Source organism: Pleurodeles waltl, chromosome 3_1 (assembly GCF_031143425.1).
Source record: "Pleurodeles waltl isolate 20211129_DDA chromosome 3_1, aPleWal1.hap1.20221129, whole genome shotgun sequence".
Lineage (NCBI taxonomy): Eukaryota > Metazoa > Chordata > Amphibia > Caudata > Salamandridae > Pleurodeles > Pleurodeles waltl.
The window spans coordinates 1,885,253,208-1,885,276,805 of record NC_090440.1 but is presented as its reverse complement, the minus strand read 5'-3'; positions in this window follow the sequence as shown (position 1 = coordinate 1,885,276,805).

The following is a 23,598-nucleotide window of genomic DNA, read 5'->3' as shown; positions in this document are numbered from 1 at the left end:
CCGCAACCAGCAGATTCTGTAGGAAAACCTTGAAGCATCTACACAAATGTCCCCTTGCTCAATTCAGAATTGTATCTACTTTTCAGAAATGTTTAGCTGTCCTGGACCCAGCATTGGTTTCACACCCATTTCTGTCACTAACTGGAAGGAGGCTGAAAGCACAAAAAATAGTACAAACGGGGTATGTCCCAGTAAAATGCCAAAATTGTGTTGAAAAATGTGGTTTTCTGATTCAAGTCTGCATGTTTCTGAATTCTGGGAAGAGGTTCATTTTTGCACCGTAAACCGTTTGTTGATGCTATTTTCAGGGAAAAAACACAAGCTTTCTTCTGCAGCCCTTTTTCCCATTTAAAAAAAAAAAATGTTTGCTGTATTTTGGCTGATTTCTTGGTCACCTCCATGGAAACCCACAAACTCTGGGTACCTCTAGAATCCCTAGGATGTTGGCACAAAAAGGACACACAGTTTGCATGGGTAGCTTATGTGGGCAAAAAGTTATGAGGGCCTAAGCGTGAACTGCCGCAAGTAGCCAAAAAAAGGCCTGCCACCTGAGGGGGAAAAGGCCAGGCAACAAAGGGGTTAAGTCAGGTAAATCAGTAAAAATAAATACTATTAATTTAGCCCTAATACTAATCCTAACCCTAAAGCTTAAGTAAATGTAATTTACTGATACTTAGGCCCATATTTATACTTTTGTTAGCGGCGCATTTGCGCCTCTTTGTAACGCAAAGGCAGTGCAAACTTACAAAATACAATTGCATTTTGCAAGTTTGCGCAGCTTTTGCGTTAAAAAGCGGCGCAAATGCGGTGCTAACAAAAGTATAAATAAGGGCCTTAAAATCTTATGCTTGTTGATTGAATAGTAATATTTATTTAAGCTTTCCCCTTAAATTAGTTATATTACTTTAATCAATGTAGTGACATGAATGTAATGGTGATCTTTTTTGCTTCTTCATCGATGGAGTGGCTCTTGTAGCTAAAAGAGTTCACTTACCTATTCACAATACTACTTACACCACTCACCTCTGCGAATATAACTCTTGCGCATGATAAAGCACTCAAAACTTGCCCAAGCATTTGTTATGGAGTCTTTTTCCTACAAATTCCTTACCTTAAGGATATTCTCCCATGCCAGACTGAATTTTGGAAGACTTTTCCTCAGCAATCACTCTCCAGATTAACCAATGGCAACAAAACTCAAGTTCCAACATCAACCTAAGTTGGGCAGTTCGAGCCCTAGTCTATTATGCTAATGGAAATCTTGCAGCCGTTTTTTTCAGCCCTGAACCTCTTATGCCCTTCAAAGATGTGCTGCTAGAGCTGGCTCTGTCTGCCTGGGGGAAACTCTTTTCAGACGAGGCAGTTCACAGGTTGCTCAGTTTTACAGGCTGGTGCCATCCGATCTCAAATTATTTTTAATGCGTCCTTCTCCCAGGAACACTATGGTTAAAGTGTCAACTGCAAGGCTCAACCGCAAGACTTTCCTCACTTCCCATCTGAACTGTGAGTCCAAACAACTGGATTCCATAGACAGAAAAGTTTTCAGATAAGCTAGATCAGTCCTAAGCACTACCAATGTCACATGCTTCCTTGGCTTGTCTGTTCATGACTGTGGGAACTGGTAAGGATGGCAGTAATAAGCCTTCTGGGCCACATAAAGAAGTCTTTCTACAGTCTGGTGAAAAAAACAGTTTCGATTCTTCCAAAAAATCATTATATGTGCCCTGAATCCATTCAACACGATGGCCCTATCTGTGGCCATGCAGTCACTCTCCACAAACAGGCCTGGATGCATTTCTCTGGCTTGTAGGGAGGTTCTATGTCGTCTTAATGGGCATAACCCTTGACGGAGAAAGACTGGGGAGAAAGACAACTCCTTCTTAGAAATATTCAAATATGTCAGTATCACAGCTTTCTTGAACACCAGACAGTTTCACCAACAATCCATCACCTTCAGGGGTTCCTTAAGGGCTTCCCCGGGGGCAACCCTCACAGCAATGTTAAACTTCTCAACTGGCCCAAACACTTCTCCCGCTTTTTTTCCAGGACCAGGAGGACCTTAAGTATGTCATCAATAGCAGCTCCTGTTTCCTTATCTTTTTCCATGGTATTCAATAGTATTTCAACTATTATTGTCCACTCTCCGTAAGCTCAATGGGTTCCTCTCTGCATTATTCAGTTGGGCAAGGGAAAAAACAAGGAAGTGACGTCAGTGCAGCGTATGGTGTTTTATATAGGCCAAAGTGGTCCCATCTTGGAGGGAGGGAGCTCGAACTGTAGTCAAGTGGCACCACCTGATGATGCTGGTGAGCTATTGCTGAAGAAATAGTTTTTTCCGGATGCTGCCTAGCACTTGAGGGACATTCATAAGGTGGGGAATCAGCAGAAGATAAACTATCCACCAGAAAATCAACTCTTCCACCAGCAAACTTTGAAAATCTTCAAATGTGCAGGATTGGTTAGAAACAGAAATGCAGATTTCTCCCTCTACCACTAACTTCCATCGAAGTCTGGGAATTGCTATGGAAAGTAAATGCTGAAAAATGTTAACATCTTCGAAAATAACCAAGAGTGTTGTATTAAAACAGGAAACCTCTCTCAAATATGGGAAGAGCTGGCATTTTGGGTCCAAGATGATATGTCGCCATTATATAAAATAAACGAATTACGTTGTAGAAGATGACTAATAAATACACCACAACCAGTATCACGGCAATGAGGGCCTTGGAATACATATTTCTAAGCATGGAGTGAGCAGCGTGGGTGGTATACCAGGGAAATGAGACAGCCATAGCATGCAGGCATCAGCTGTTCCTGAAAGCCTTTCTGAAGTGAAGCCAACTGCTAACGAAGGGTGAGTCCTGTGCCATCGACAGTAGTCTTAGGAGGTGGAAATGGAATAGAAATAAGACGTATTAACGTGTGACCCTCGAGGGAAAAGGAGTGGTCTGTGGATGACCCTCCTATGCCACTGAATGTCAAGGAGGCCACAGTGGTTCCATTTTGATATCAGCCGGTCAGCGAAGTTTATCACATTGTCTAACTAGGGCAGTGATTCTTAACCTGTTGTCCGGGGACCTCTTGGGGGTCCATGAGGCCTGCTATGTCGGGTTTGCAACTGTTTCACAAAATTATATAATATCAAAATGATTCGATTAAAATGAGTGCAGCATATACAAATAAAGAAGACAATTGAAAAACGTTTTCTATTTGTGATTGTGAATTACACAAATATTTGAGTGTTTGGTGTTTTCGTACGTTTGTGTATTGTTTTGAGGTTCAATTCATAGAAATTGCTTAGGCTAGGGATTCCAAAAATGACTCAGTGGGGGTCCCCAGATTGCAGTAATGATTTATTAGGGGTACCCACAAGTCAAAAGGTAAAGAACCACTGTTCTAGGGAATCCCTTAAAATATAAGGGGGAATGCAGGGTAGAAGCTTGACTTGGGACAGCAAGCAAAGTAACAGGGGCTTCCTGTGCATTGTCTTGGAAAGTTCATAACTGAGAATTTAAGTTAGGATATCAGGGAAACCTGCTGTCCGTAGTGGTCTAACATTGGAAATCCGAGGCAGCAGCACTGCAAATAATTCACAATTCACTTTGTTTTATTTGGCATAAATTACACTGTTTTCACTGGAGCCTCATTTCAGAATACATAAAGTATAAAGAAAAGGAATATGAGAGGAGGTGGTTAGGTCCAGAGCTGCCCACTTTAGAACTGTGGAACCAGGTTCGAGTCTCAGCTCAACATCTTGTCTTTCTGGGCAAATCTAAAAACGTAAATTAACCTGACCATGTGTAATGACTGGTGCTCATGTAAATCGCTCCAAATGCCTTTGGGCCGAGTTGGCGCTATTTTTAACTGCAGAAAAATAATTTCAAATAAGGTGAGATTGATTCTACCTACAGTCAGCAATGTCCAGCTTAGCACGGGGAGGAAGCACTGGTTTGAGTAGGTGCGAATTTTCAGCTTCCCTCCTGTGTGGGATGTTATATGTAATGAGAGAAGGCGCTATGCTGAAAGACGTCCCACGTATGGCCAATGCACTCGTCTTCCATGTCACCCATCTCTCCCTTGGGGACCGGTACACCGGGCCACACAAATATGTGTAACTCTAGCTACTGCCGGGGGAACTGACAAAGTGCCAAAATACCACGGTGCCCCACATCACAGGGGTTACACATGCCAGTCAGCCATGAGAACGCTGTGTGAGCGGCGCTCGAGGAAAACGAGTCACGTAATAACATAAGTAAAGACAACTGGTAAAGCCTCCAGCCGCCAACTCAGGAACTGGATACTAATCAAAGAGTAGAAAAATGTCTATCGGGAAGAAGATACATACAGAATCGAAATGAATGTGTACAGTTTTTTAGGTCTAACTGGAGACACTCCTGTTGGGTTTCTCCCACCATGCTTCCGGACACAGACCCTGATTTAGAGTTTGGGGCACAGGGCTTAGCAGGTGTAGTTTGCTTCCAGGTCCTTGTAATAAAAATAAATTAGGAAGTAAATAAACTCTACAAGCAGACATAGAGAGGGTCAGCCCCCTTCTGTATTTATTCGAGTGTCCTTCGCAACGGCTTTTCCCAAAAACAGCATAGTGCATGGGGCCGTGGGTTAGCCCATTTGTGCCATTGTCTCTATTGCCCTAGGTGTAACATTTTGCCAGAGTGTCTGTGCAAATCTGCTTTCAAATAAATGTGCTTCTGCGCTTTGGCTGGTGGCCAGTCCTTTCGTTTCCCTTTTTTCTTTTCTATGTCCCCTTTCATTTCTTCCCTTTTTCCTTCGTTGTTTTCTAACTTTAGAGCATCCTGCAGCTTCACAGACAGCCCTGTCTAGCCACTCGCTCTGTGCTCATTTCCTTTGCACTGTGCTGCACCATGTATTGTCCATAGTGTATCTTTGTTTTGCCACTCAAAGATATCCGCCATATTCAGAAGCATTATGTTGGCTACCTTGGATCCGTACAGCAGTAATACACAACACACCTTAGCATTTAAAGATGGGTTTCCAGTGCAATGTATACTAAGCAGGCTTGATGTTGTGTGGTGCATAACATGTCGCTGTTTTTTTCTCTCTGAGAAGGCCAACGCATTGGTTCCAAATGCTGAAACTATGTTGTAACTTTTAAGAAGGATTCACTAGATACATTACCATTGTGAGTCGCCACCTGATGTTATGTTTAGTTTATTTTTTGTACTGCAAATATATGCCCTCCAAGTTTAGACGGTGACATGATTTTTTTTTTCTACTTTATTTGTTTTTCATTTATCTTCCATACACTTGTTGAGTTTATGCTTACGTTTTATTGTGGATGGGTAAGTGGGTGAATGCAAGAGTGAGTCAGTGGATACATGAAGGGATGTATGAGTCCAGAAAAAGTGAAAAGGCGGGTAAATGTCCACTTTCTGAGTGCCTAAACTCATTGGTGAACGAAGGGGAACTTTTAGCTATAAATCAGACTGATTTTCCGTGCCACTGCTTGTTCCACTCACAGTGAGGCGTAAAAGAGAATGTAGGCAGAGAGAGCTCTCGGAAGATGAGAGGTAACTCCCCCCACAGCAGCACGCCTACTTTGATGGAGCCTATTTTGTGTTTACACTTTTAATTTATGAACCTTGGTAAAATGTGCCGTTTATAGTTTTTTTCTAACCTGAAATGTGTGGGGTGTAGTTACAGTACTGGGTCAGACTGCTCAGATTGTTCCTCGTTTCCCTGCCCAGTGTGCCCGAAGTTCTCTTACAATACTAGTTTATGGTTGATCTTGGAGTGGAATACTTTTCCATTTAGTTTTAAACCCCGAAAGCAAGAAGTGCTGTAACATGTCAATGTGCTGAGAAGGTGAGGATTAAACGACATAGGCCTTTGGCCCCCTCATGCCTTGTGACGCAGTCCCCCGCTCGAAAGTTGAAGTGCACCCTTTTAAAAAACCACAATACATAAATAAATCCACAGAGAGGTTCCAAAGCCCTCTGCCATATCTCTTCACCTCAATGTAAGGCATGATGCTGAGAACCCCTTCCTCGTGCTCTTTGAAGGTGTCTGGAGACACCTACGTCTCCTTTAAGACCCCTGCCCAGCATGACAATTTTCCTATCGTTTTTGCTTCACAGAACTGTGGCCTACACTATGTTAGTCCTTTTGTGTCAGAAGCCTACAAGGCAGCGCAGCTCTCTGGTTGCTCTCTGGCTAAAGACTTCTTGGGGAGATTCTGAAAGCTGGCCTAGGGATGTATTCTGCCCAGTGCTCATCATTGACTTTGTGGCTTGTAAATCACACTTGCTTGCTTTCTATTTGCTGGCTTTATTGGTTTTAGGCTGTCCAACATATCTTTGTCCCTCCTGTGGAACAAAGCCTGTTTACTGTATTCTGCCACAAATGTGCTCTTTCTGTATCCAGGCCTTTACATTTTGTTTTATCCTTGTCACATTTGCTGTGCACTCATAGACAAAGGTCAAATGAAATTCAGTGTAGCTTAATCATGCGGAATTACATAAAAATTCAGTGGGACAAAGTATAATTATGCAATAAAGGTAACTTTGCATTTAAGGCATTTTTTTTTACACCAAAAATCCCCTTGCATCTAAAATGGGCACGAGAATGCATGTTGTGCTAAAAAATAATGCTAGATGCAACAGAACAAGAACAGCAAGCAGCTGTTTGCTCTTACTAATTTTGCTCTTGGGGTAGGATTTTCGCCCAACTTACCCCCAGCATTTAGAATTTTTTTATTGCAAATTGTCCCCCTGCATCCAAAATGGTCATGAGAAGGCACTTTGCCAAAAGAAATGGTGCAAAATGTGCTGTTGGGGTATAATTTTCCCTCCAACTTACTCCCGACATCTAGTGCTATTTTCTTAGGGCAAAATGCACAGTTGCGTCCAAAATGGATAATAAAATGCGTTTGCTTTAAGAAATAGCACTAAATGCAGCTGAATATTTCTCCTTGATTTTTACTCTTTCTACATGTGCTGCCTTCTGCAGCACACATAGAAAGAGGAAAAAGGCTCTGAGGATTGTCTTTGTGCAGGAAGTTGCCTCTTCATGCACAAAAACAATTCTACCTGTAACACAGGCATCCTTGCACCATGGTGTAAGGGTGTCTGCATTGGCGCTAGGTAGCAGAAAGTGTGCTAGAATAAGGAGAGGGGAGGGATGCACCAAATAATGTTAAATATGGTTCATTCTTGCCCTCTCCCTGTCACGCAGCATAGAAAGATTTCCTGTTGCCCATCGCTGTGTGATATTTTGATAAATCTGCCCCCTAGTACATTGATTCTATATTCTGAAGATACTCTTCACTTCTTTTTTTTCTTTTTTATTATTGACATTTATGTAGCACACAATTTGACATTAACATGGCATTGCAACTCAATAGTGAGTGGAGGGCTTTTGCACATGTTCTACTAATTGGAAGGCGTTTTCTGTGTGAAACCTGCGTAATCTCACAGTAATTATGTTTTATAACAAGGGTGTGCAATGTAAGTGCATTAGGTTGTCCTTCTTGCATATTAGCGCAGGTGCACAATCACTCTGCCTAGTGACACACACACACACACCCGCTCACACACACACACACACACACACACACACACACACACACACACACAGGTGTGTGCTTGATGTTTAAAATAGGTTTTACACTGGAATGAAACCTTTTAAAATGGTTCTGGCTTTGAATATGTGTGGTACAGTGTGCCACACATACAAACAAGTTTTGCTCTGAAAAGTAAATACCAAAAAAATATTTGTACCAGTTTACTCCACTTTTTAAATGCAAACCCCGGGCAAAGATGTTAGTAAATCTGCTGCAAATTATTTAAATTGTGTTCATTTACATTGACAGTGGTTGGTCTGAAAACCCAGCATTGATCCTACTTTCCCAGGCATACATGGATACCCTCTCTTTTATTGATTTACACAAAAAGTTTCTTTTTTTGTGTAGCACTTATGCCATCTTGTCTCAGTACATTGAAACCCATGTTTAGCTCTGATTACGCAGAAGGGCATAGCTTAAGACAAGATCCTTCCTATACATTGATATTACAAACTATGCACTTAGAGAATCTGAGCACAAGGTGTTGATTTGATTCATTGAAATAAAATCTCATTAAGATGTCTGAGGAATGCTGTAAATTCAGGAAACAGGAGTAAGGCAGCTTAATGCTTATATTATATTAAATATGTATGTGTGCTTGGCTAGGACGCTACCTAAGATGGCCGCCTGACCGTGGAGCTCTGCACCGCATCGGAACTTCAGGAGGTTTTTCCCAATTTGTGCCGACTTAATGGATCGCCTAGGACATGAATATTAGATGGGATGATGCCTGCAAGGAATTCCATTGTTTTTGAAGCCCGTTGAAGGTATTTTTCACCTCAAAATCACAGTTTTGTTGCCTGAGTGACACCGGCGGCCATTTTGATTTCCTCACTGGGTTGTTTTTATTTTTCTGTTCCCTCAGGAATTACTTTTTCCTCACTTAACTCACTGTCTTTCATGCTCCTTCATCATTTTTTTGCATTTTCTATGTTTAAAATGGATATTGAAAGGATGGATACTTAATTCTTTCATTTTTCTTGGAATTACACTGTGGAGTTTTGGATGGATCATTATTTTTGGTGAACTTTGGACCTTTTCTCTCAGAACTGAGTCGGGGATCTTGTTGGTTTGTATATCACGTCATTTGCTTCAGAATTTTCTTCAAGTTTGACATTTATGGGAAAAAGCAAGAAATTGCTGCAACATACTAATGCTTCCTCGAATATTATCTTGGATTTGGATAATCCTTTTATGATTCCTTTGATGGAGGCTTCAATTTCTCCTGCTGACATGGCTCAAGCGAAATCTCCTCGTCTAACGATTTCTACGCTTCTATCCTCAAAGTCATCAGTATCGTCTTTGGCAAATCAAAGGCATAAACACGGCCCTCCTTCCCCTCCGAAGTCTACATCTCTGGTTTCTCTACATAATATACTGGAGGAAATCAGGGACATGTGACCAATTATTGACGAAACATATGCTCGTATTCAAAATTTGGATGATAAATGGTCCTCTATGGAATCTAGGATTAATTTGGTGGAACAAAGTGTCAGCACTATACAGGAATCCTCTTCTCAAATTGCATCTCTAGAGAAAGACGTCTCAATGTTGAAGAAACATGCTGAAGATCTTGAAAATAGAAATAGACACAATAACTTATGCTTATATGGTCTTCCAGAGGGCATTGAAGGTGGAGATCCAGTTTCTTTCTTCACTTCCTTTCTACCAAATCTGTTGGATCTACGGTCAACTTCTACTTTGAATATTTAACGAGCCCATAGGTTGGGCCCCCAACTCACTTCTTCCTCTGCTCCAAGACCTTGCGGTGTAATCATTTTATTTTTGAAGTGCACAGATCTTTTACAAGTTCTCAATGCTGCCAAAATGAAAAAGCAGCTTATATGGTCTGGAGCAAAAATATTTTTGACCCAAGATGTGTCTTATGCCACTGCTAAATGTAGAAAGGATTTTCTTGATCTTTGTCCTGCATTGCGCTCTTTAGGTTCAAGATATGGTTTGTTTCTTCATTGCACTTTTAAAGTTACATTTCAGAATATCACATCCTCTTTTGAAGATCCGGCAGATCTCTGAAAATGTATCCATTTTCACTCTAAAGATTTGATGGATATTACAGGCCCCTCAACATCAAGATGAATTCATTTTTGATTCTCATTGTCTTTATTCTTGATCCATATGTTTTAGATTAATAAATATTAATGTTTATTGCTGATTCAACCATCTCTTTATTCTCTTTACAGAACATCGTGGTTTCTCATGGCTTCATGTCCCGTATGCTCCCATGTGAGGTTCCGGTGTGGCCCATTTGTTCGTGGTGGTCATGCTGTCTCCAGTGTGTCACCACTCCCCATTTCCTTCTTGTTTCCTATAAGGTACGTTGTTCAGTCATCGTTTGACATGTACTGTCATCTTTTACTGTATTCGATTCCCTTTCCCTCCATATTTCTCTTTTCTTTTTTCTTTTTCTTATTTCCTGTATTCTTCTCTTTTTCTTTTCCTCTTTTACCTATTCCTGAAAGTTTTTTGTCTTCATTTACAATTTTTCCATTTTTGAAGGTCGTGTAGTTCTATATTTATTTTCTGACAGTTACATTCAGAATAACATCTTGGAATGTGAAAGGATTTGTTAATCCTGTAAAAAGACAGATACATTTATCTCATCTTGTCTCTTACAATCCAGATTTAGTGCTTTTGCAAGAGATTCATCTTACAGAAAAGGGGGCATTAAAACTGAAGCGAAATTGGGTGGGGTCAGTTTTTGTTTCTCCCACCTCTACTAAAAAAAATGGAGTAGTCGTTTTATGTCACAAAAAGTTGAATTGCATTGTTGTCTCTCAAGAAAATGATTTTGAAGGTAGATGGTTGTGTGTAAAATTAGTTATAAATGATATTCCATTAACTGTTCTTAAGATATATGGCCCAACTCAATCAGATCATTTGTTCTGGCCTAATATTGCTAAGAAATGTCTTCAACATAAAGATGAGTTTTTTTATTTTAGGTATTGACTGGAAGTCTCAAATTTATTTTAATCCGATAAGCAATTCAACCTCACCATTTCCCAGAATTCCTTAGCTGATGCGTTGAGTTTATGAAATCCCACTATTCCAGAGTATTCCTTTTATTCCCCCCCTCATGGTTCTCTTTCTTGCCTAGATTATATTTATCTTAGAAAATCACTTACACAGAACATTATCGCTGCCTCTATTGAACCTATAGTCATATCTGACCATGCCCCTGTTGTTGTTGATTTAGATATGGTTCAATCACATCCCAAGTCACCTAGGTGGAGATTGAATAGTGCACTTTTGTTGGATCCAAACTTTTCTTCTTCCTTTGTCTCTTTCCCTAATGAATACTTTTTATTTAATACTACTTCTGATGCATTGCCCTAATTGGTTTGGGATTCATTTAAAGCCTCAGCTATGGTTTTATCAAAGAATTTGTTTCAAAGAAAAATATGTTTTCTGCTCATCAACTGAAGCTTTTACTATCTAACAATAAATGTTTAGGACATTGATTCTATTCCTCAGCTTTAGATTCTTCGTTACATGAACTGGTTCAGGCCAAATTAGCTTTTAATAAAAAATCAACTGATCAAGTTTCCTCCATATTTTTAGGTAGTAGTGCCCGTTATTATGGTGGTCGTAATAGATCAGGAAAACTTTCAGCCAATTATTTTAAAATTCGTAAAGAGCGCTCTTTTGTTGAATCCATTCAGTTATCAGATGGGAGACTTTAATTTAAAGACGGTGACATTTTAACTGAAGTCATGAAATTTTATTAAAATGTTATATACTCCAGAACATCCTATTCATTCTACTTCTATTGATTCTTATCCTAAAACTGTTTCTCCTCCTTCCCAGTCTTTATTGAATTTTGATCTTCTTGAAGCTGATTTGTCAATTATAGAATTTCTCAAACCCCTTAATATATTGAAAAAAGGAAAGTCACCTGGCCCAGATGGGTTTACTGTAGAATTTTATCTTCATTTCTCTAGTCTTTTAATGCCCATACTTCTACAACTCTTTCAATCTTTCTTTCTTACTGGCTAGGCTGGTGGTACTTTTCAGGAAGCTAATATCGGTCTGATACATAACAGTGGACGAGATCCTACACAATGCAAGAACTATCACCCTATATCTCTTGTTAAAGTAGATTATAACATGTTTGCCAAATTACTAGCCCTTCGTATTGAATCTGTTTTGCCCAAATTAATAGGCAAGGAACAATGTGGTTTTGTTAAAGGCAGATTAACTTCAGATAATTCTTGTTTATGTATTAAATTAAGCATCTCCTCTTTCTTATCCTCTTCCAGCTATTTCTATAGATGCTGAAAAAGCCTTTGACAGAGTAAGCTGTTTTTTTTACTCAAAGTATTGAAATGGTATGGCTTTGGACCCAAAATTATGTCTCCTATTTCTTTGCTTTGCACAGATCCTCAGGCAGCAGTATTAATTAATGGCCATGTATCTCACTATTTTTCTTTGCAGCAAGGGGTTCTTCAAGGTTGTCCTTTATCTCCTCTTTTATTTGTTTTAGCCCTTGAACCTTCCCTCTCTCGTATCCATGAAAACACTTTTATATCAGGTTTTCAATATGGTGATGAGCATTTAAAACTATCCGCCTGTCCAGATGGTATTCTTCTTTTCCTTTGTAATCCTGATATATCTAGACCTGCTTTAGTTAAAGAGATTTCAAAATCTTCATTTGTGTCTAGTTATAAAATTAATTCAGAGGAGATGGAAATTCTGCCCCTTGCTACATTTTGCACTAAGCATTCCTTTGACTCCACTAGGTTTCATTGGAATAATTCTAAAATCAAATATTTGGGTATTTGGTTTCCTAACTCTGTTTTAGAATCTGTTAAACTAAATATGAAGGGTTGTATAAATAGAATTGACAAACTACTGATCTCCTGAAATCCTCTTTATTTATCATGGTGGGAGTTGTATGGATTCCATGAAAATGGTGATTATACCTATTATTTTATACATTTTATCTATAACGCCAGTTCATATACCAGATACTTGCTTAAAAAAAGTGACTCACTTCTCTCCAAATTCCTTTGGAATAAGAAAAAATCACAAAGTTCTCTTTTACTTCTTAAAAAAGCTAAAGATAACGGAGGGGTGAACTTTCCAGATTTTTGGATATACCATAAAGCTTTTTGTTTAAAACAAGGTACCAAATGGGTTTCTTCTGCCCCCTCTCTTTTTACTCTCTTGTGGCTTGATATTGAACTAACATTACTTGCACCTTTATCTAGTAAGGACATTTTAACGTTTTCTTCAAAAACTAACATAATTTCCTCACCAATTATTAAACATACTTATTTTTTATTGAGTCCCTATTATCAAAACAAAATCTCATCCTGAGCCACTTTTTTATAATCCCTGCTTTGAATATAACAAACTTATAACTATTAAGAATAGACCCTTATTTTGGAAATCTTAGAGAACTAGGGGAATTATCTGGGTTCAAGATCTTTTTGATGGCTTCAATCCTCGTTCCTTTCCTCAGTTCCAAGTGAATTTTGACTGTTCTCAATTATTTTTGTACAAATTTTCAATCCTTATGGAGACAGTCTTAGATATTTTCTGTTTGTTCCCGTTAGACTCCATACCTATTTCCCCTTCTCCCCCACATTCACTTTTACATTTGTTATCTTTAAATCCTAAAGCATCTTTTATATACAAACATTTTCGATCAACTGATCCCTTTCACCCTAAAGCCAAAGTAGGACTTACTTGGGAAGCTGATTTGGGGTGTGATTGGACCATTTTTCTCTTGAACACAATATGGTCCATAATCTTTCAAAGTTCAAGGTTGGCCTCTACCACGCTGTTAGACTTTTCATCCTTGGCGTGATCTCCCTTAACGTTTTGCCTGTGCTTCCCAGGTTGTTGATGTGAGCTGGACTCTGTTTTCAGTTTTTTTGTTACTCTGGGCACTTTACCACTGCTAACCAGTGCTAAAGTGCAAGTGATCCTATACAAAATGTGTATGTAATTGGTTCAATCATGATTGGCATATTTGATTTACTAGTAAGTCCCTAGTATAGTGCACTAGAGGTGCCCAGGGCTTGTAAATCAAATGCTACTAGTGGGCCTGCAGCACTGGTTGTGCCACCCACATTAGTAGCTCTGTAACAATGTCTCAGACCTGCCACTGCAGTGTCTGTGTATGCAGTTTTAAACTATAAATTCGACTTGGCAAGTGTACCCACTTGCCAGGCCTAAACCTTCCCTTTTCGTACATGTAAGGCACCCCTAAGATAGGCCCTTGGTAGCCCAAGGGCAGGGGCAGTGTATGGTTAAGGTAGGACATAAAGTACTGTGTTTTATATGTCCTGACAGTCAAATATTGCTAAATTCATATTTCACTGTTGCAAGGCCTGTCCCTCTTATAGGTTAACATGGGGGCTACCTTTAAAAATGATTAAAGTGTAGATTCCCTTTGGGAGCGGATAGACATGTGGAGTTTGGGGTCTCTGAGCTCACAATTTAAAAATGCATCTTTTAGTAAAGTTGATTTTAAGATTGTGTGTTTGAAAATGCCATTTTTAGTAAGTGAGCATTTTCTTGCTTAAACCATTTCTGTGGCTCTGCCTGTTTGTGGATTCCCTGTCTGGGTCAGTTTGGAAGTTGGGCTGGTTGCACCTCTCAATAGTCTGTGACACAAAGGGAGCTGGGGTGTAGCCTGCATATCCTGATGAGCCATCTGTGCTAGGAGGGAGGGGAGGATTGGTCACCAGTCTCCAACCCCCTGGTGGGTGTCTGAGGCCAGGCCTGGGCAAGGCAGGAGTTCACAATCAAGAGAGACTTTCCTTTGAAGTAAGCCTACTTCAAAGGGCAAAATGGGTATACGAAGGGCACCCAAAACCACAGAATTTAGATCACTTCTGGAAACCAAGAGGGACCTCTGCCTGGAGAAGAGCTGAAGAGCTGGGGAAGAAAAGCTGCCCTGCCTGTGACTGTGCTTTGTGGAGCTATCCTGCAGTTGCTGCTTCTGCCTGTCCTAGAGGACAAAGATTGGACTTTGTGTTGCCTTCCCACTTGTGAAGATCTCCAAGGGCTTGATTTAGAGCTTGTTTCCTGTTGTTTGAAGTCTCAGGGACAGCAAAGACTTCTTTCTGCCAGCACCTGGAGCATCTAGAGAGACTCCTACTCTGCCAAGTGGTGCCCATCCAGTTCCTGGGACCCTGAGAAGAGAAGCTGGCAGCCCAAGAGTGAGAAATCCAAGCACACACTGCCATGCGGGAAAAAGGTTGAAGCAACTCTGATCTGTGGCTGAAAAATCAACGCGCTGCCAGGTTCGCGGCTGAAAATCAACGCTCGCCTGCAACGCGACCGTAAGATCGACACCAGCGGCTGAAGAAACTATGCGCAGCATCGCTGATGGAGGCTGGTGAGATCGCAACCCGTGCTGTGTGGTTTTCAGACCATCGTGCGTCTGAATTTCTGACACAAACACCGCTGGGCATGTAAAATCATCGCAAGGCCTGCCCGGACCTGAGAGTGCTGACCGGATCGACGCATCGCTCTCCTGCAGAGAGAAGAAATTACGCACGCCGACCCAACTAAAGGAGAAACAACGCCAGGTCTTGCTCGTGAGTGAAATCGATGCATCGCAAGCCCTTTTTGCCGCACAGTCACCTGTGCACGGTTATTTTTGACGCATTAGCGTTGTGTTCAAAATTATATGAAGACTCTTTTTGCATCTTTAGTGATAACTTGACTTGTGTAGTGTGGATTTTTGTCCTTTTGGTCTTGTTTTATTTAGATAAATATTTTCTATTTTTCTAAACCTGTGCTGTGTCATAGTGTAGTGTTTTCGTTGAATTACTGTGTGTGTTGGTGCAAATACTTTACACCTGGCACTCTGAAGTTAAGCCTACTGCTTGTGCCAAGCTACCAAGGGGGTGAGCAGGGGTTAGCTGAGGGTGATTCTCTTTTACCTGACTAGAGTGAGGGTCCTTGGTTGGACAGGGGGTAACCTGACTGCCAACCAAATACCCCATTTCTAACACATGCAATCTATGTTTTTCCTTCATCATAGATTATATCAGACACCAACATCCTTAGCCAAATTTGGTATCACGTCTAGCTCTGCCTGTTGGTAATGTCATTACTCGAAGGGGGATTTGCTCCACATCATGGGGGTCATTCTGACCCTGGCGGTCGGTGATAAAGCGGCGGCCAACCCGCCAACAGGCTGGCGGTCCAAAAAATGGAATTCTGACCCTGGCAGGAACCGCCAACAGAGCCCGCCACTTTAACACTCCGACCGCCACGGCGGGACACACAAACAGCGCGGCGGTCACCGCCAACAGGCAGGCGGCAGACAATGTACCGCCCACCCTATCACAACTCACCAATCCGCCACCTTTTCCGGGGCGGGAGCACCGCCGATAAAAACACGGCGGAAACAGACTACGAACGGGAAAACGCTCACCTCTATACACTCCACGAGGACGGAGGACAGTATGGAGCCCGAATTGAACATCATACCTGCTCTCGTCTACCTGCTCATCTACCACGAGTACGAACTCCGGCGCAGACGACAACGGTGAGTACCGCACCTACGACACAGGGGAGGGGGGGAGGAGGAAGGGTCACGGGCACACACATACACAATACACCCACCCCCCAACTATCTACACACCAATGCAGAGCACCAAGTCAAAGTGACCCCACCCAAACCCCCCGGAATAATGAAAAGATATAATTAAAGTGAGAAACCAAATTTATGTATAAAATAGGTTCATTGAAGTCATGGTAAAATAGGAAAATGAATAAAAAAAATTCAAGTTTAAACATTGCGTAACCGATAAATAGAGGCAATAAGTCCAGCACAGTCACTGAAATTTCAACTGTCCGTGGGCCAAAGTGTATCAACACATGGGCAAAGCCCACACAGGAGACCTGAGTCCGTTGGAGAGAACACTGCAGGGGCATCAGATGATAAAACTACAGGCACCTCAGGGGGAAGGGAAGGGGGGGCACCACAGCCACATGAGTCCACGACGCCAGATCCAAGAAGGGGCCACCATGCCCACTGTCCAATCCTGGGGAGTGCAAAGCCACAGTCTCTCAAGTCTCTACAGTGGGTGGCTTGCCCACTGTCATATCCTGGGGAGTGCAAAGCCACAGTCTATCAAGTGGATAACAGTCTCCACAGGCAATGGAGGAGGCAGGGTGGCCCGAGTGCAGCGTGAACAGTAGCTCGACACAGAACCGGCACTGTCATTGGGCCAGCGGTGCTTGAGACGGCGGGGCCCAGCGGAGCGGTGCTTGAGACGGCGGGGCCCAGCGTAGCGGTGCTTCAGATGAAGGGCCCAGCAGAGCGGTGCTTGACAGGAAGGGCCCAGCGGAGCGGTGCTTGAGACGGCGGGGCTCAGCGGAGCAGTGCTTGAGATGAAGGGCCCAGCGGGGCGGTGCTTGAGACGGCGGGGCCCAGCGGAGCGGTGCTTGACAGGAAGGGCCCAGCGGAGCGGTGCTTGACAGGAAGGGCCCAGCGGAGCGGTGCTTGACAGGAAGGGCCCAGCGGAGCGGTGCTTGAGATGAAGGGGCCCAGCGGAGCGGTGCTTGAGATGAAGGGCCCAGCGGGGCGGTGCTTGAGACGGCGGGGCCCAGCGGAGTGGTGCTTGAGACGGCGGGGCCCAGCGGAGCGGTGCTTGAGACGGCGGGGCCCAGCGGAGCGGTGCTTGAGATGAAGGGCCCAGCGGAGCGGTGCTTTTGACGGCGGGGCCCAGCGGAGCGGTGCTTGAGATGAAGGGCCCAGCGGGGCGGTGCTTGAGACGGCGGGGCCCAGCGGAGCGGTGCTTGACAGGAAGGGCCCAGCGGAGCGGTGCTTGACAGGAAGGGCCCAGCGGAGCGGTGCTTGAGATGAAGGGCCCAGCGGGGCGGTGCTTGAGACGGCGGGGCCCAGCGGAGCGGTGCTTGACAGGAAGGGCCCAGCGGAGCGGTGCTTGACAGGAAGGGCCCAGCGGAGCGGTGCTTGAGATGAAGGGCCCAGCGGGGCGGTGCTTGAGACGGCAGGGCCCAGCGGAGCGGTGCTTGAGACGGCGGGGCCCAGCGGAGCGGTGCTTGAGACGGCGGGGCCCAGCGGAGCGGTGCTTGAGATGAAGGGCCCAGCGGGGCGGTGCTTGAGACGGCGGGGCCCAGCGGAGCGGTGCTTGAGACGGCGGGGCCCAGCGGAGCGGTGCTTGAGATGAAGGGCCCAGCGGAGCGGTGCTTGACAGGAAGGGCCCAGCGGAGCGGTGCTTGAGACGGCGGGGCCCAGCGGAGCGGTGCTTGAGATGAAGGGCCCAGCGGGGCGGTGCTTGAGACGGCGGGGCCCAGCGGAGCGGTGCTTGACAGGAAGTGCCCAGCGGAGCGGTGCTTGACAGGAAGGGCCCAGCGGAGCGGTGCTTGAGATGAAGGGCCCCTGTTCAGCGGTGCTCCTCCCAGCGGGGCCCTGTTCAGCGGTGCCTTTCTGGACGGGGGGGCCCTGTTCAGCGGTGCCTTTCTGGACGGCGGGGCCCTGTTCAGCGGTGCCTTTCTGCACGGCGGGGCCCTGTTCAGCGGTGCCTCTCTGGACGGCGGGGCCCTGTTCAGCGGTGCCTTTCTGGACGGCGGGCCCTGTTCAGCGGTGCCTTTCTGGACGGTGGGGCCCTGTTCAGCGGTGCTTGTTCTGTAAGTCAAGGGAGTCAGACCTGGCCACGACTCCCTGCTCAGTCGCCCTCCGACTGTGCAGTTGCTGGACCCTTCGGTGACGGTGTCCTGGGCCCTTGGGTGTCCTCCCTCACACCCGGGATGGGGCTTGTGGGGCCCTCCTGGTCCGCGCTCCTGCTGGCTGACTTCTCCGCCCTGCTGCCCTTGCCCTCCTTCGATGTGGCTCTCTGGGCCTTGCCTCCCCTGGATGTTGTGGCAGGTGAAGTGGCAGAACTTTGGTCCTTGGGGGCAGCTGTGTCAGTCTTCTCGCGGCGGCCCCTTACTTTACGGGTCCTCTTTCCAGGGGGGGGGGGGCTGGCTGTCCCCTTGCTGCTGACCGATGTATCACTGCTGGCAAAGGGGGGACTCCAAAATCCATGCACTACGGTGACCCTTGAAGCCGGTCTGGTGGTGGCTGAGGCGCTCTTGGGACTCTTAGCAGATGGGGGGGGGGAGTCAGGTGAGGGAAAGAGGTCAAGAGTGGAGAGGTAAAAAAATTTAGGACCAAGTTAAAGGGTAGGTGTAGTGGTTATGGGAGTGGAGGAAGAGGACGTGGTTGTAGGAGAGTCAGGTGTGCTGTCCTTGGGTGAAGGTGCATGGGCTGGAGGCTGTCGTGAGGTGGTTGGCTGTTGGGTGGGGGGCTGCCTGCGTTTGTGTGTCTTGGAAGAGGGGGTGACAGACACAGTGGGAGAGGACACAGGGGACGTGTAAATGGCAGTGGGGGTGGTGACTGCACATGTGCGGACTGTACTGGAGGGTGTGCTGGTGATGGAAGTACTGGCTGTTGGTGGTGTGCATGCAGGTGTGAGTAGAGACGTCACAGGGAGGGAGGAGGGAGACGAGGAGGTGGGGGACACAGAGGTGGTAGTGGCTGTTGGCATGTCTGCATCTGGGTGTTGCTTGGGTGAATGTTTGTGTGATCTGTGGTGCTTATGTCTGGATGAGCTGCCCTTGAGTGTTGAGGTGTGTGCAGGCTGGTCTGATGGTGTGGGTGGGATAGGCAGAGGAACAGGAGACAGAGACAGGCTGGAGGCAGTTAGAAGAGGGAGGCTGGAAACAGGGACAATGGCTGCCGTCAGTGCTGAGGCCAGAGCATTGAACGATCGTTGATGGGCAGCCTGACCCGAATGAATGCCCTCCAGGTATGCATTGCTACGATGCACCTCCCTCTCTACCCCCTGGATGGCATTCAAAAGGGTAGACTGCCCAACAATGATGGTCTGTAGGAGGTCAATGACCTCCTCACTGAGGGCAGCAGGGGTAACAGGGGCAGGGCCTGAGGTGCCTGGGGCGAAGGAGACGCCCGCCTTCTTGGGCGAGCGGGCACGGAGCGAAGGCTGAGGGGCTGCTGGGAGGGCGGAGCTGGTGCGCTGGGTGGCGGCTGTACCTGTAGAGGCAGGGGGCACGGATGTTGCCACCACCCCTAGGGAGCTCCCATCCGAGGACGTGTCGGTGTCGCTGGTGTCACCACGGGTCCCCGTTGTGAAGCTCCCCTCGCCCTCCGTATCACTGGTGGCCTCTGTGTCTGTGCCATGGCCCACCGGGGCCTTGTGAGTTGCAGCTCCCTCGTGCTCCGGTGCCAATTCTCCTCCGCCTGATGATGCTAATGCACACATGCACAAGAAGATAAAGAAAAAGGGTGGGGGGAGAAATAAAAACAGGTTGAGTGCATGCATTGTCAACACCGTTGGCGGAGAGGACAGACACAGGAGCCTCATGCACTAAGCCGCGCAATCGGGGTACACTACTCAGTACTTGTGACTAGGCCAACAGGTCTAGGGACAACAAACGCGCACATGGGTGATGCAGGACCATGGATAGCTGTACTTGTCACCCTACAGAGGTGGGGGGCGGGGGCACAGGGACATGGCTAAAGGAGAGGACTACACTACAGAAAGCGCCCTGGCCTAATGTCACCCACAGCCCTCTTCCCCCACCCAGGCACCTCCACTGCGCGTAAAGATAGCTGAATGTGCTGGTACTCACCCCCTTGTGTCTGCTGTGATGTCCTCACGCGCCCATCCAAATCGGGGTAGGCCACCGCCAGGATCCGGGACATCAGGGTGGTCAGGGTACGACTGGCACCCCTCCTAGGTTGGGAGGCCATCCCCAGCAGTGACTCTGCAGTCTTCCTGGTCCCGCGGCGGATGTCCTCCCACCTCTTGCGGCAGTGGGTGCCCCATCTGTTGTGGACCCCCAGGTTCCGGACTTCCTTGGCGATGGCACGCCAAATGTCGACTTTCTGATGGGCGCTGACCTATTTGACATGTACAGGGTGGAATTGGAAATATCATCAATTTTCCGCATGATAGATGCGATTGGCCCCCCCTCCCCAACCTTGCCATGTGGCACATGCTCTCATCTGTCGTGCCTTGCACTCGTCATTGTCTCCCCACCCCACCATCTAATATCCACCCCACTCAACACAGGCATAGCCCATTCAACGTGCACACAGTGTACTTACCTGTTGGTCTGGAGGACCGTAGAGTCGCGCATACTGGGGCAGGACCCCATCCACAAGTTTCTCCAACTCTTCTGTAGTGAAGGCAGGGGCCCTTTCCCCAGTCGCAGCAGCCATTGTCTCTTCCAGACCGAGTTCACAGCAGCACTTGCAGTATAGGTCCTCTCCTGTGGATGATCAGGTCTCGAGTGATTAACCAGATAGAAAATGGCTTACCGCGACCGCCGGCGCACCTAGTCATTGGCTCGTGAAACCCATAGGGTTCGATGTTAACCAATGCGGCTTGGCGCCGCGGTCTTCGACCGCCTACCGCCACGGTGTGTCACGCCAGCGCATTGACCTCACATCCCACTGTCACACTTCTCAGGTCAGGCAGCCGCCATTTCAAGGGCCCACATGGCTTAATTTCTACTGCGTCACACAGGCCTAGGCCTTGCATTGCCACTCATACAAGCCATTCAATGCATTGAGAATCGTGTACTGTGCAAGCTGTAGTTACGTACCTGTGGGTTGCTTGACTCTGTACTCCATGTTGTCCTTCCTAGGCACCGTCCGCTGGGACTTGCGAGGAGAAGGATGAATCCTCCCGTGTACCAACCGCTGGTGGACCTGTCAACAATGGAGGAACGTCATATAATACTTCGATACCGACTTGACCGAGCCACTATACATGAACTGTGTGCCCAGCTGGAGCCAGCACTGATGTCCCCCATCCGCCAACCCACAGGAATTCCCCCTCTGGTGCAGGTTCTGTCAGTCCTCCATTTTTTGGCAAGTGGGTCTTTTCAGACAACAGTGGCCATGTCATCAGGGATGTCTCAGCCTATGTTTTCTAAGATTTTGTCCAGAGTGTTGTCTGCCCTGACGAAATACATGCCGAGCTACATTATTTTCCCTGAGGAGGGTGATTTGGCCACTGTGAAGGGTGACTTCTATGCCCTTGGACATATCCCCAACATCATTGGTGCCATTGATATGACCCATGTGGCCTTAGTACCCCCAAAAGACGATGAGCAGGTGTACAGAAACAGGAAAAGTTACCATTCAATGAATGTGCAGGTGGTCTGTTTGGCTGACCAGTACATCTCCCATGTAAATGCCAAGTTCCCTGGGTCAGTGCATGACGCGTATGTTATGCGAAATAGCAGCATCCCCTATGTGATGAAACAGCTACAGAGACAACGTGTGTGGCTAATAGGTGACTCTGGTTACCCCAACCTGCCGTGGCTACTGACCCCAGTAAGGAATCCCCGGACCAGGGCAGAGGAACGGTACAATGAGGCCCATGGGCGATCTAGGAGGATCATAGAAAGGACCTTCGGCCTCCTGAAGGCCAGGTTTAGGTGCCTGCATATGACAGGGGGATCCCTAATGTACTCACCAAAGAAGGTGTTCAGATCATCGTGGCCTGCTGTATGCTTCACAATCTTGCATTGCGGCGCCAGGTGCCTTTCCTGCAGGAGGATGGTCCAGATGGTGGTGTTGTAGCAGCTGTGGAGCCTGTGGAGAGTGAAGAGGAGGAAGACGACGGGGACGGCACGGACAACAGGGACACAGTCATACAACAGTATTTTCAGTAGCACACAGGTAAGAATCCCCCACGCCATTTTACATTTACTTCTAGCCTCCTGCATCTCTACTTTCTGTGTTTCCCCCCAGTTCCTTTCAACTGAATTGTGACATTCCCTTCCCTTTTCAGAGCTGTATGACCCACTGCGTGACTTCTGGTTTGTTCGCCCATGGAGTAAAGCACATTGACATTGGTATGTTGTCATCACAATGTAACTGAACATTTTTGAACCGTTATGTGTAATACATTTCTTAAGAATACAAGCAGACTCCTGAGTGTTTTAAGTGCAATTAGTGATTTATTTAAAGTGCTTCATATAGGTCCATGATAGTAAAACGGTGATGGGTGGGGGTGGAGTGATGTCCATGGCAGAGTCCAGTTCTCGGTCGCACAGGTGCATTGTCCATATGCCTGTGGAAGGATGGAGCAGGGGCAGTTCATGGTTGGACAGGGTGACAATGTGGGACAGTGGAATGACATCCGGGGGTATCTTATGCTGGCGGGGGTCTTGGCATCCTACTCTGTCTTCCTTTGTGATCTCAGGTTCCTCTTGCGGGGTGGTTGATCTTCAGCAGGAGGTGGGGTTCTGGTGGCCCGTCGTTGTGTGGGGGCCTCCTGTCCACTAGCGCCGGCAGAGGTGGTAGGCTGTTCCTGGTCCAGGCTGGTGACAGGGGCTCTTTGGGGTGCCACATGGTCCCGCAATGTGGTGACTATTAGGTTCAGGGCCAGGACGATGTTCCTGAGCTCCTCTCTGTACCCCATGTACCGTTCCTCCTGTTGTGCCTGGATCTCCTGGAACCTGGCCAGTACCGTCGCCATCATCTCCTGGGAGCGGTGGTATGCTCCCATGATGGTGTTGAGGGCCTCTTGGAGAGTCGGTTCCCTGGGCCTGTCCTCCCCCCCCCTGTCGCACTGCAGCCCTCCCAGTTGCCCTGTTTCCCCGGGCCTCTGTCCCCTGGACGGTGTGCCCACTACCACTGCCCCCAGGTCCCTGTTGTTGTTGGGGTGTTGGGTCAGCCTGGGTGCCCTGTAGTGGCGGACACACTGCTGATTGACCTGTCCTGGAGACAGAGGCATGGGCCCGCTGGGTGGGAGCTGTGCTGATATTCCCAGAGGGGGTTAGGTCTGCTGTGGCCTGTGTCTGTGTGTGGGGAACCGACTGTCCAGAGGTCCCCGATGGTCCGGGCTGGTCATCAGGTTCTAGGTCGACAGAGCTGCTGTCCTCACTGGGGGCCTGTTCTGGGGGTGGGATGGACATATCTGGACCCTCCTGGCCGGTGTGTTGGCGTTCGGGCCCCTGCAGGGGTGAAA